Source organism: Stomoxys calcitrans, chromosome 2 (genome assembly GCF_963082655.1).
Source record: "Stomoxys calcitrans chromosome 2, idStoCalc2.1, whole genome shotgun sequence".
Taxonomy (NCBI): Eukaryota; Metazoa; Arthropoda; class Insecta; order Diptera; family Muscidae; genus Stomoxys; species Stomoxys calcitrans.
The window spans coordinates 167,241,277-167,255,998 of record NC_081553.1 but is presented as its reverse complement, the minus strand read 5'-3'; the positions used below and the strand labels follow the sequence as shown (position 1 = coordinate 167,255,998).

The window sequence follows — 14,722 nt, the reverse complement described above, 5'->3', positions numbered from 1 at the left end:
ATTCGTTGCATAGACCCCACTAACTCCAGAATCAGCGAGCTGAATCTGAAAACAAACAGAGCAGTCAACGAACATAAGTGGAATATGTGGCTGGAACACTTGAAGCAATGTTACTAAGGTATCCATTTAGGCAAGCTGTGGTCGAACCCCGGTAGAATGACACGGCAGAAGTAATATTCGATAATTGGCAAGGACAGACAGACTAACGAACAGTCTAGACCCAGAAAATGCAACCGATCCGTATACTTATTAATGGTTCTCTCGCTTTCATTATTAATGTCAGAAAATTGACGTAAGAAATGCCGATTTTAGTCGAGCAACGGTAACGCTGACCACCATCGCCGTATATAACAGCTGCATCAACATTCTCTTCATTTATCGCAGACACACACACTCTTACGACAAATAACAAATAGGACTATTTTTTTCTATTCAAAACTCATGTTTATATGTATTGGGTTGCCCAAAAAGTAGTTGCGGATTTTTCATATAGTCGGTGTTGACAAAATTTTTTCACAGCTTGTGACTCTGTAATTGCATTCTTTCTTCTGTCAGTTATCAGCTGTTACTTTTAGCTTGCTTTAGAAAAAAAGTGTAAAAAAAGTATATTTGATTAAAGTTCATTCTAGGTTTTATTAAAAATTCAGTTATTTCTTTTAAAAAATCCGCAACTACTTTTTGGGCAACCTAATATATTAATTCACAAAGTCGTTTTGTTTTCTTTGGTTGTTGTCAGATGTGTACGGCCTCCTCTGCGCTAGTAGTATATCATTCTTGCCTTTTCAAATTTTCTTTTATGATTGCAAAAATTATTCGTTCCTTCCATTTGATCAACCTATTTAGTCATGGCTTAGATAAATAAAAACAAGTAAAAGCGTGCTAAGTTCGGCCGGGCCGAATCTTATATACCCTCCACCATTGATCGCATTTGTCGAGTGGTCGGTATCTCTTTTTAGACAAACATAGAATATTAAATAAGAACTGTTATGCTATCGGAGCTATATCAAGTTTTAGTCCGATCCGGATCATAAATGAATGCTGAACATTGTAGGTCATTGTGTAATATTTCAGTTCATTCGGATAAGAATTGCGCCTTGTAGAGGCTCAAGAAGCAAAATCGGGAGATAGGTTTATATGGGAGCTGTATCAAGCTATTGATCGATTCAGACTATATTATACAAGCATGTTGAAGGTCATGAGAGAAGCCGTTGTACAAAATTTCAGCCAAATCGGACGAGAATTGCGTCCTCTAGAGGCTCAAGAAGGCAAGACCCAAGTTCGGTTTATATGGCAGCTATATCAAAACATGGACCGATTTAAGCCATACTTAGTGTAGTTATTGGAAGTGCTATCAATATACTACGTGCAAAATTTCAATAAAATCGGACAAGAATTGCGTTTCTAGAGATTCAAGAAGTCAAGATCCAAGATCGGTTTATAGGCAGCTATATCAAAACATGGACCGATGTAAACCATACTTAGCGTAGGTATTGGAATTGAAATTTTGCACAAATACTTTTTATTAGTGTAGTAAAAAGTATTTGTGCAAAATTTCAAGCGGCTACAGACGGACATGGCTAGATCCACTTAAAATGACATGACGATCAGGAATATATACACTTTATGGGGTCTTAGACGCATATTTTGAGGTGTTACAAACAGAATGACGAAATTAGTATACCCCATCCTATGGTGGAGGGTATAAAAATGAATTTTTTGCATAGAATTGCGAAATACTTTAGCTATTTTATGTTAGACGACTTCTCCGCATTGTTTTAGCGATTCCGCGCAAATATTTTCTTTCATTCCGCAATTTTAAAATAATGTCTGTCATCATTAACACCAATTACTTACTATGGCTATGAAAGAACACTTGTCCCACTAGCCGAACTAAGATTCGATTTTTAAGCTTCTGAATCTTCTGTGCTCCTTTTCCAATTTATTACAACTATTGGGTTGCCCAAAAAGTAATAGCGGATTTTTTAAAAGAAAGTAAATGCATTTTTAATAAGACTTAAAATGAACTTTAATTTTTAACAAGCTAAAAGTAACAGCTGATAACTGACAGAAGAAAGAATGCAATTACAGAGTCACAAGCTGTGAAAAAAATGCGCAATTACTTTTTGGGCAACCCAATAGTTTCGCAAAGTCTTTTTTTTCTTGCCATCTGAGTTTTGGTCTTCCCTTTTGCCCGTCTTAATTATCTTACCTACTATACTTCAATTGGATATGACAGAACATTTGTCCCATTAGCCAATTAGAATTGGATTCCAAGCGCCTGGATCTTTTGCGTTCCTTCTAACATCTCTAACAACATCTGTACAATTCCGAGATGGGATTTCTAAAATGGACTGTATATCAATGTAGCTCCCAGAACAGTTAATTATCAGTGAAACGAGAAGTAATAGTATGTCAGTTCTTTTAATCCAAAGTGACAGCAGTTTATTTAAGGACGGCAACGGCTTGCCCTAATGGAAGTTGATGCACAAGTGACAGTTATAGATCATCAGACATTATGAAATTAAATTCGGCAATTAATTATTAGGATCGAAAAGGACAAATGTCGTGGCAGAGAACAGCCTACAGTTACCGCTATTTTAACTAAATTTAACAAGGAATTTAAGCATAAAATATTAGGAGTACATATTTATCGTTCAATTTAATATGTGGCAGAGAACAGCCCAGTGTTATCGCTTTTTTTAACTAAATTAACAAGGAATTCAAGCATAAAATATGAGGAATACAGATTTATAGTTCAATTCAATATAATTTAATTCATTTCAATTCCTTTAAATTATTTTAAGAAGTAATTCAACTTATGGATAAAAGTATAGGAAACATCACATTATTGTTGAATGGGCATTCAACGCCATCTTCCACACGTCTTTTTTATCACTGACTCAAATCTATTTAATATGCTGGATTTCCTCCAAAGTGTATGCGTGTGCAAACATAAAAAAAAATATATAATGTTTTTGTGATGTTAAAGTCAATCACAACACATTCATATATATAATTTTTATTAGTGAACGGAAAGATTATTTATTCTGCCAATTGTATTTTTAACTGGATGTATAGAGCTTACCGATACAAAATAATTTTTTAGTTCATTGAAGTTTTTCATCCAATGTCGATGTTAAACATTTTACTCCACTTGGATTTGCTATAGGCATCATGGCGAAGTTTAAATGCTCATGCAGTTGTGTAGACCTATAACATTGCTACATGCTATTTGGCGTTATGTGTTTGTTTTGTCAATTAGTTTTGTTTGCCGATTAAACCACAGAGGTTGCTCATTTCTTATGGTAATGTGTTTTTTTTCTAGAACGCAATGAATATATGCACATTACCATACCATATTGCTTGATTATATGCATATAAAGTTTTTCTTTATTTAACTTTAGCATTTAAGGTCGAAATTTTCCAATTAATCTCTTTTTTGATATTCTCATTTTCGGTATTAAATAGCTCACAAGATTGCTTAGAGCTTCCATTAGATATGATATCAGTTTTACTCGTACAAATATGTCATTCAACAAGTAAAAGCGTGCTAAGTTCGGCCGGGCCGAATCTTATATACCCTCCACCATGGTATCCAGTTCCTTCCCGGTATCTCTTTTCAAGGCAAACAAAGGATAAAAGAAAAAAATTGCTATGCTATTGGAGCTATATCAAGTTATGGCCCGATTCAGACCATAATTGAATTGAATGTTGGAGACCATAGTAGAAGTCATTTCGAATAAGAATTGCGCCCGTTAGGGACCCAAAGAGTAAAATAAGGAGATCGGTTTATATGGGAACTGTATCAGGCAGTAGACCGATTCAGACCATATTTAACACGTATGTTGAAGGTCATGAGAGAAGCCAATGTACAAAATTTTAGCCAAATTGGATCATAATTATTTAATTTAAGATCCCAAATCGGTTTATATGGTAGCTTTATCAGGTTATGGACGAATTTGAACCATTCCTAGCACATTTTTTGGATGTCAAGACATGACATCACAAACGTGGACCGATATGGTTCATTTACAATCCCAAGTGATCTACACTAATAAGAAGTATTTGTGCAAAATTTCAAGCGGCTCCTTCCAATGTTAGCATGCTTTCGACGGACAGACGGACGATTTAAAATGTCATGACAATCAAGAATATTCACATAGTCCATAAAGTCTGCGTTCATGTGACAATTTCTTTTTTAATGATTAAAAAATAAATAAAGTTAAGTTTTGTTGTATATGTTGTTTCTTTATATTTCTTAAATTAGAAACCAAAAACAAAAATACAAGTTTGCTTTTGCTTTTTTGTTCTAACGGTACTTTTGTCTCATAAGAAGAAATTATGACAACCAAAAAGTCTGCGTTCACTTTGTTTACCTCGAAAGTACCGTTACTTTTTATGATGCTTGTTCTTATTTTTGATCAGTTTCAGTTCATTATCATAACAAGTGATAGTTACACTGGTTTTTTTTTTTTTAATTAATAAATTTGGAAACATGGAAACTTAAGGAAAGGAAATATGCCAGAAAAATATTACATAGAGCTGGATTTCATGGAAGAGTTGCTCGAAGAAAGCCGTATATTTCAGTCATAAACAGACAAAAGCGGATTGCATTCGCTAATACTTTCATCAATAAGCCTCCTGAATTCTGGAAACAAATTATTTTCTCCGACGAGAGCAAATTCTGTATTTTTGGCATTAAAGGTTGGCAAATAGTGTGGCCAAGTCCGGGACTGAGCTGGAAAAACAAAATTTAGTTGGAACGGTGAAGCACGGTGGTGGTGGAGTTATGGTGCGGCGGTGTATGGCTGCTAATGGAGTGCGTCAATTAGAATTGAGTCCAAAATGGATAAATGGGGTTATCTCAATATTTTGAAAAAAAAAAATTTAAACCAAGTGCTCCTAAACTAGGGTTAGCAACGACATTTTGGTTCCAACAAGATAACGATCCAAAGCATACATCGGAGGTTGGTAGGCTTTGGCTTCTATATAACACTCCAAAGCAGCTTAAAACACCGTCCCAATCACCAGATCTCAACTCCATTGAGCATCTTTGGGATCTATTGGAGAAAAAAATTCGTCCGCACGTAATAACCAGCCAGGAGATGTTACAAAGTGTCATGCAGGCAGAATGGTCCAAAATAACATCTGAGGAAACAGAGAAAGTGCTTAACCAAACTTAGAATTTTGTTTTTGTTTTTTAATGTTAGGAATATGAAGAAAAATATATGTAAAAGAGTTGATTTGATTTATAATTTTACTTTGTGTTCTTTAACCAATCATAAAAGATTGTCAGGTGAACGCAGACTTTATGTGCTATGTGTATATACTTGATGGGGTCTTATAAGAATATTTCGAGAAGTTACAAACAGAATGACGACATTAATATACCCCCATCCTATGGTGGAGGGTAAAAAAAAGCATTAAGTTCGTCCGGGCCGACCTTTGAATACTCACCACCTTCGTCATAATCCTATGAAAAATTCATAATTTATGCACCAATAGCAGCAATATCGAAATATGATCCGATTTGGACTAAATTCGGATGGAAATTGAATGGTGTAGTAAATACAAGTCACTGTTCAATTTTTTAGGACAAAATCTTTTTGGCAGCCATATCCAATTATAGACCGATCTGAATTATATAGGACACGGATGTTGAAAAGCTTAACATAGGTTAGGTTAGGTTGAAAAGAGGGTGCAGATATTCATCCGCCCCATGGCACTATGGACATACATCTAAGCCAGTAATCGGCTTGTTGTGAGCTCTAAAATCTATAAAGTAACCTCTCAAAAGAAAATTTTAAGTTAGTAATTCCGTGCTACTTACAAAATCCTTAATTGTTTTCAAAACCACTCCCCTTAGTTGGTTAATGTCTGGTATTGTGTCCCCTCCTAAGTGCCGGTATCTGTTAGACGCGAAAGCCGGACAAAGGAAATGCTCCAACGTCTCATGATCTTCCCCGCATGCCCTACACATGCTATCACTTGCCGCACCGATTTTATATAAGTGAGCTCGTAGTCCTATGTGTCCCGTTATGATACCAATAGCTATACTGACCTCCTTCTTGCTTCCTTTCAGTAATAGCCTCGTATTCTCACGATCTGGATCCCCCCATAGGATTTTCGCCGTCCTACCGACCGTTTCGCTGTTCCACAATGTTGCATGCGCATTCGTCGCCCACTTCCTTAACTCGGACTGCGTCGACCCGAAAGGCCTCGGGTTAACCAATTTTATTGTCGGCAGTCCTCTGGCCTTCACCGCAAAATCGTCTGCCCCTTCATTTCCCCTTACTCCGTTATGGCCCGGCACCCAAACGATGCGGGTTTTGTCAGCCTCAGTAAAGGCGTTAATCTCCTTCTTACACTGCAAGACTGTTCGTGACCTTACCATCCTGGTAGTAATTGCCCTTATGACAATTTTACTGTCGGTATAGATGTTCACACTTGACGTCCTCGAGTTAGCACCACACCACTTCACGCATTCCGTGATCGCTCGGATCTCCGCCTGCAGGACCGTAGTATGGTCAGGTAGTCTAAAACAGTTCTCAGTCCCTGGGTTCTCAATGTAAACCCTCAGCCCCACTCTTTTCTCTAGCTTTGATCCATCCGTGTAACATGATCTTCCAGATGGCAATACTAGGGTTCCGTCAATCCCAAACTGTGACGATGGCAGCAGTGCCTCGTACAGTAACATAAGTCACTGTGTCAAATTTCAGCGAAATGGGATAATAAATGCGCATTTATAGGGGCCAAGACTTTAAATCGAGAGATCGGTCCATATGGCAGCTATATCCAAATCTGGTCCCATCTGGGCTTAGAAAAGGATGTCGTAGCCCTTCGGCAACTATATCCAAATCTGGTCCGATCTGGGCTAAATTAGAAAAGGATGTCGTAGCCCACAACTCAATGTCCCAAATTACAGCGAAATCCGATAATAAATGCGCCTTTTATGACCCCAAAACCTTTAATCGCAGATCGGTATATATAGCAGCTATATCCAAATCTGGACCGATCTGAACCAAATTGGAAAAATATGTCACTGTCCCATTTTTCGGCAACATCATACAATAAATGCGTTTTTTATGGGCCCAAGACCTTAAATCGAGAGATCGGCCTATATGGCAGCTATATCCAAATCTGGAACGATTTGGGCCAAATTGAAGAAGGATTTCGAAGGATCTAACACAACTCAATGTCCCATAATTCGGGAAATCGGACAATTAGTGCGCCTTTTACGGGACCAAGACCCTAAATCGAGAGATCAGTCTATATGGCAGCTATATCCAAATCTGAACCGATCTGGGCAAAATTGAATTTCGAGTGGCCTAACACAACCCACTGCCCCAAATTTCAGCAAAATCGGATAATAAATGTGGCTTTAATGGGACTAAGTCCTTAAATCGACAAATCGGTCTATATGGGGGCTATATCAAGATATAATCCGATATAGGCCATCTTCGAACTTAACCTGAATATATACAAAAAACATAATCTGTGCAAAGTTTGAGCTCAATATCTCTATTTTTAAAGACTGTGGCGTGATTTCAACAGACAGGCGGACGGACATGGCTAGATCGTTTTAGATTTTTACGATTGTCAAGAATATATGGTCCGAAATTGATATTTCGATGTGTTGCAAAAGGAATGACAAAATTAATATACCCCCATTCTTCGATGGTAGGTATAAAAATACAAACCGAATTCTTTTATATTTTAAGATATCTATTGCCAATATTTTGATAGATTGCTAAAATTGTTCTTGCAGTCTAAACTGGGAAGCTATTTATCCGTTCTCAGGTCTTTGTTGATACCCCATTTATTGCTGCTGCTATTTTTCACCTCTACCACAAATATTTGGGTTCGATTTTTGTTATCACAAATGTATTAACTTCTGACTGAAAATAAATGTTTGGGTGACTAATCGCTTTTTTGAAAATTCTTTAAATTTTTTACTGTGAAAAATTAAACAAGCATAGGTTGGTGATAAATTGGAACAGCGTTTGTTTGGAACGTTTATTATCTCTTAGGTTATTATCTATGTAGGTTGTTGAGTTTAATTTTTGTAATGTTTTAACCTTTACACGAAATTTAAGTGTTGACCATATGAACTCGAATTGGTAGTTTTAGTTGACTAACCCACATGACATTCGTTTGGTTCCTTTAGCACAAAAGGTACCAATTGGTAGTTATATTTCTGATGTTATGTCTGTATTTGAGAATGATAAAATCAACAAGCCGCGTTTTACTTTGCTTCGTATATTGAAATGAAAGTTCACAAACAACATGATTTGAGCGATAACATTTTAATTACAAGTGCATACACATATTATATCATTCATAATTGCAATTCTGTATCTGTAAATTGTTTTTATACCCTTCACCGTAGGATGGGGGTATACTAATTTCGGCACTCTGTTTGTAACACCGCGAAATATGCGTCTAAGACCCCATAAAGTAGGTATATTCTTGATCGTCATGACATTTTAGTCGATATAGCCATATCCGTCCGTCTGTCTGTCGAAAGCACGCTAACTTTCGAAGGAGTAAAGCTAGCCGTTTGAAATTTTGCACAAATACTTCTTATAAGTGTAGGTCGCTTGGGATTGTAAATGGGCAATATCGGCCCATGTTTTGATATAGCTGCCATAGAAACCGATCTGGGATTTTGACTTCTTGAGCCACTAGAGGACGAAATTCTTATCCAATTTGGCTAAAATTTTGCATGAGGGGTTTTGAAATGATTTCCAACAACTGCGCCGATAATGGTTTAAATCGGTCTATAACCTGATATAGCTGTCAAATAAACCGATCTGGGGTCTTGACTTCTTGAGCCCCTAGAGGGCGCAGTTCCTATACGATTTGGCTGAAATTTTGCATGACGTGTTTCGTTATGACTTTCAACAACTGTGCCAAGTATGGCTTAAATCGGTCCATAACTTGATATAGCTGCCATATAAACCGATCTTGAATCTTTATTTCTTTACCCACTAGAGGGCGCAATTCCCATCCGATTTGGCTGAAATTTTGCATTAGGCGTTTTGTTATGACTTCTAACAAATATGGTTCAAATCGGTATACAAACTTATATAGCTGCCATATAAACCGATCTGAGAAGTTGACTTCTTGAGCCTCAAGAGGGCGTAATTATTATCCGATTTTGCTGAAATTTTGTAAAGCGGCTTCTCCCATGACCTCCAACATATGTGTCAAATATGGTCTGAATCGGTATTTAGCCTGATATAGCTCCCCTATAAACCGATCTCCCTATTTAACTTCTTGAGCATCTAAAAGGCCCAATTCTTATTCGATTTGACTGAAATTTTACACATAGACTTCTACAGTGGTCTCCAACTTTCAATTCAATTACCATAGCAATTCTTTTCTTTTATCCTTTGTTCGTCTAAAAGGAGATACCGGGAAAGAACTCGACAAATGCGATCCATGGTGGAGGGTATATAAGATTCGGCCCGGCCGAACTTAGAACGCTTTTATTATTAGAGGCACTTTGCTACGAAGACAAATTAAATTGATTCCAATTTGAAAGATCCCTTTTATAAGATAGAGCATTAATCTTGGATGACAAAGCTAGGAGAAGAGCCATTCAACGACTATGGCCAACCCCAAAGGAATAAAAGTGTTTTTTGCATATTTTCGAACTAAATTTAAAATATTTCGTCGCCTTAGTACCAAATTAGATAAAAGTGGACTTCTCAAATAACCATGGATTAGTTCTTGAGTTATCACTACCACTACCAGTGTTGCCACTTGAGATTGAGAAATTATTTCCTATCAAACTTTAAGAAAAATCCTACCAAACCTAAACAAAACCTATCAAATGTTTTACAGGCCAAAAATGTTTGTCCTGATTTCAATAAACAACAGTGCCTAGTTTCAATAAAGCAATTTAAGGGTTTGAACCCAGAAATAAGCCTTTACTGCCCATTTTCACCGTGCCAGTAAGTTGCATGGACCCCTCAACGTCTGAGTATGAACCCGATCTGACCATATTTGTATGCAGCTGCCATATAGACCAGTTTTTCGATTGAAGGCACTGAACGCACAAAAGACTCATTTGTTGGCCAGAATATATGAAATTTGGAAAAGATCCCTTAACACATGTGCCAGTTACAGTCCATTTATGAGCTTACGACTTTTTCCTCAAGTTTGAAGCAGTGAAACCCCCTTGTAACAGTATTTGGCTCCTCGCCATCCATGGGCTTATTCTGCACGTTTAATGAATACACATAAAGGACAAAAAGTGAAATAATTTGGAGTTATCCGCAGATTTTTTTAGTAAATAATTTGATATTTATATGTTGGAAAAACCTACAAAAAATTAAGGTCAGCCTACCAAGAGAATAAAAAACCTACCAATTTTGGTAGAAACCTACCAAAAACGGCAACACTGGTCATTTGACATTTATACTCAAAATCTTTTTAGGGTTGGGACACTTCGCCCTGAAAGCGGATATCGAATTCGTGCCATTGTAGCATATAACGTTGAACGCGATCGAATCCTGGCGGGAACATCGTTCAAAGCGGTGTTTATCCCCTCTTAATGTTGGCGACATTTGCGGGGTACAATGCCATGCATGTTGATTTAAAAAATTTTCCCCAAGAGGTCTCGCACTGCGGGACGCCGTGCGGACTAAAAAAGGTCCCTTATCATTGAGTTTAAACTTGAATCGGAAAGCACTCATTAATGTGTGAGAATTTGCCCCTTCTCATTTAGGGAAGGATGGGATCGTGCTGCTCTTCCAAATCCCTTTAATTTTAGCCCCATATTGTCATGGCCGGTAAATATAAGCCGTTTGAAGGGTGTTTTGGAGCTGCGGCGGCAACCGGCACTTTGCACTGAAAATAAATAGATATCAAATTCGTTCTTTATTCCCAACGGAAATGAAATTCAGTTTAGGGCGTGCTTTAGGGCGTATCCCAAAACACTTGGCTCTGAAATTGGATATCAAATTCGTTTTCTACTTTCAAATACCTTTCATTTGAGTCCCATACTGTCATAATGGGTCAAAAAACCCATTTGACGTATCTGCCATCTAGGCTCCACCCGATATCTAAAAATTATATAGCCTATGTTTCCTTCCAGACAAACGTACACAATCTATGAAAATTTTAAGTAAATCGGTTCAGCCAAGTATTACATAGTCAAAAGGGGTCTAATGGCGTTTTTGAGGGATGGCGTGACCCCCTATACTTCGATCTGATTTTGTATGCCAGATTCGAAATCTACTTCCGAATATCTTTCAGTTGAGCCCCATATTAAAATTAACGTTCAATATGTTTGTTTGGGGGAGTTTTGGGGTTGGGGCGGCCCGATGTGTACTTAGATTCAAATCTTAATACCATATTCGTATGCTACTCACCAATACCTTTCATTTGATACCTATATTATCCCGATCGGTCCACTTTTGATTTTGGGTTGTGTTTTTGGCATAAGGGGGAGGGTCCGTCCCCATTCCGATACCGAAAAATTATATACCCTATATTTTTTTCCAAACCAACCTACACAATGTGCGAAAATTTCGAGAAAATCGGTACTGCCGTTTTTCAGTCTATACGGAACAAACAAACCGAGTCCCATATATCCGTGATTGGCTAATGTGCCCATTTTGGGCGTTTTTGTGGGGTTGGGGGACCCCCTATACTTCGACATGAATTTGTATGCCAGATTCATTATCTACTCCTGCATACTTTCCATTTGAAACCCATGTTGTCCTTATCGGTCCGCTTTTGATTTTGGGTTGTGTTTTTGGGGTAACGGTGAAGAGTCCGCCCCCTTCCGTTATCAATAAATTATAAACCTACTTCCTGATCATATCCGTAATCTACTCCCGAATACCTTTTATTTGAGTCCCATATTGTCATGATCATCAAATAAACCTATTTTAAGGGGTTTTGAGGATGGGGCGGCCCCCCAGGTACTTGGACCCAACTTTTATTAAGAAATTCGTACTCTACTCTTGAATACCTTTCATTTGAATCCCATATTGTCCCGATCGGTCCACTTTTATTTTTGGGTAGTACATTTGGTGTTAGGGGGAGGGTCCGCCCCCCTCCCGATATCAAAATATTATGGAGCGAGAACAAATTACCCTATCTGGACACCATGCTTTATAGACAGGAAAACAAGTTAAAACTAAACTGGTACCAAAAGGATACGGCTACAGGGTGAATAATTAATTTCCACTCAAAAGATCCACGACGGATAAAGATTAACACAGCAACAAACTTCATAGAGAGGGTTTTTAAAATCAGTGACACCATTTTTTACAACGAGAAGAAAATACGACAAATCCTCAGATTAAATTGTTTTCTAAACAACGCCATAAACAGTCTTATCAAACACGTAAGGGAAAAATCTTCCAACACGGAAAAAGAAAAATCGCCAGAGATATTCAAATCTCCAACTTACTTTTCGGAACGCCTAAAAAACTCGGATATATATGACGAAAATAAATTCAGATAAGCATTTAAAAGCAACAACACCGTAGGTAATCTCTTTAGCAGGACAAAAACTAAAATCGACAAAGAAGATAAGCCTAATGTGGTTTATAAGATACAATGCAATGGAAATGGCATATGTAGGCACCACAAGTACAAAACTGAAAACTCGAAGTTCGTCCCACAAATCGGTTCAAAAACTGTCCCATAGACAAAAGGCGGCACTTGCCGCTCATTGTAGCTTGACAGGACACATTCCAAACCTTAAAGATGTAAGAATTCTGATACAAGGAAACGTAAGGGAAAAATCTTCCAACACGGAAAAGGAAAAATCGCCAGAGATATTCAAATCTCCAACTTACTTTTCGGAACGCCTAAAAAACTCGGATATATATGACGAAAATAAATTCAGATAAGCATTTAAAAGCAACAACACCGTAGGTAATCTCTTTAGCAGGACAAAAACTAAAATCGACAAAGAAGATAAGCCTAATGTGGTTTATAAGATACAATGCAATGGAAATGGCATATGTAGGCACCACAAGTACAAAACTGAAAACTCGAAGTTCGTCCCACAAATCGGTTCAAAAACTGTCTCATAAACCCATAGACAAAAGGCGGCACTTGCCGCTCATTGTAGCTTGACAGGACACATTCCAAACCTTAAAGATGTAAGAATTCTGATACAAGGAAACAATTACAAATGTAGATACATGTTAGATATGTTACATATAATTAACACTCTTTCTGACCCCCGTGCACAGATTTATAGGAGTTTGAAACATATGTATAGGCCTTAGAGAGAGAGAGAGCTTTAGTATAAGTTTTACATTGTTAGAAGAAAGTCGTTTGAAACTGTTAAGAATAATGTAATTATTGAAAAAAGAAAAAAATATTTGTTTTTTTGTTTTGTATATTAATGTTAAATGTATAAAAATTTCAGTGAAACTCCCTGAGGAAGAAAACCGGTGGTTTTCGAAATATTGGATTTTTCAATAATAAAACAATTTTCAAAAACAACAACATCAGTTTTTTACAATCCCATGGCAGTCGGTTGTACGCACCGGATTGACCCGATGGAATCCTCATCGGCAAGGGCTGCCGCCTCAGTGTGCGTGTTTGTCTTTTTTCGCCATGGGAGAGGCACATCCCGGAGTGCCTTCTCCGCACGCTTCTGATCCGTGCCAGGATTGAAAAGAACCCCGGACCCTGGTTCTGTTCGGTTTGCCAGAACCGCCTTCATCATCGGTCGGTGTCGGTGAGGTGTAACCGGTGCATGGAGTGGGTACATTTCCGTTCTTGCTCTGGCCTAACTTCACTACGGGAGTATAGTCATACTGGCTATGTCGCAAGGTGCTGTGCGAACACAGCCAGCAGTGGGTCACAAGCGTCGTCGTCGTCGCCTTCGGCGTCCTCGTCGTCGGACTATGGACCCCGCTAAATAAAATCTGGAAATAAACAGGGTGGTCAACGAACATAAGCGGAATTTGTGGCTGGAACACTTGGAGCAATGTAACTTAGGCACCGGTGTAGGCAAACTGTGGGCCACTGTTAAGTCACTCTCAAATCCCGGTAGACGGGATGACAGGACCTCAGTCACTTTTGGCGATATAACAGTGACTGATCAGAAGAGATGCGCTAGGTTGTTCAACCGTCAATTTATTGTGCATCCCGAGAGAGACAGGGCAAGGAGGAGAGCCATTCGCCGCATTCGTGGTCTCCGAGCCGATGAACAGCCATCACAATTTACCATGGGCGAAGTTACGAAAGTCATCCGTGGCGCCAAATCTTCTAAGGCGCCCCGACGGAATCTCTACATTGATGTGAAGAATCTGGATTCACCTCGAGTTGAGTACCTTACCACTGTCCTCAACCTGTCATTGAACACTCATAGTTCCCGATGTCTGGAAAATGGGCAGAGTGATCCCGCTACCCGAGCCTCGTATGAGAATTTTCATTCGCCGAGCATCAACATTGATTTCGAAGACTGCATAGCACAACAACTGTTTTGCATGCAATCACCGCACACATTTGCCGTGGCTTCAATCTGCCCAGGCCGTGTGATAGGACGGTCCTCGTGGCACTGGACCTATCGAAGGCATTCGACACGGTCAGCCATGCCCAATTATTTGAGGACATCGCCAACACGTCCCTCCAGCCAGGCTTGAAACGCTGGGTCGCGAATTATCGGTGTGGTCTCTAGTCATTTGTGGAATTTGGGGATAAGAAGTCGAAGCACCTTCGTGTGAAACAGGGAGTTCCC

At 38.5% G+C, this 14,722-nt stretch overlaps 1 protein-coding gene across 2 annotated transcripts in view; it reads right to left on the bottom strand.

The window, feature by feature from the left end:
• The window catches only part of LOC106081431 (serine/threonine-protein kinase/endoribonuclease IRE1), a 47,984-nt gene that overhangs the window by 23,588 nt on the left and 9,674 nt on the right, over positions 1–14,722 (bottom strand). The gene's annotated exons all lie outside the window — the stretch shown is intronic.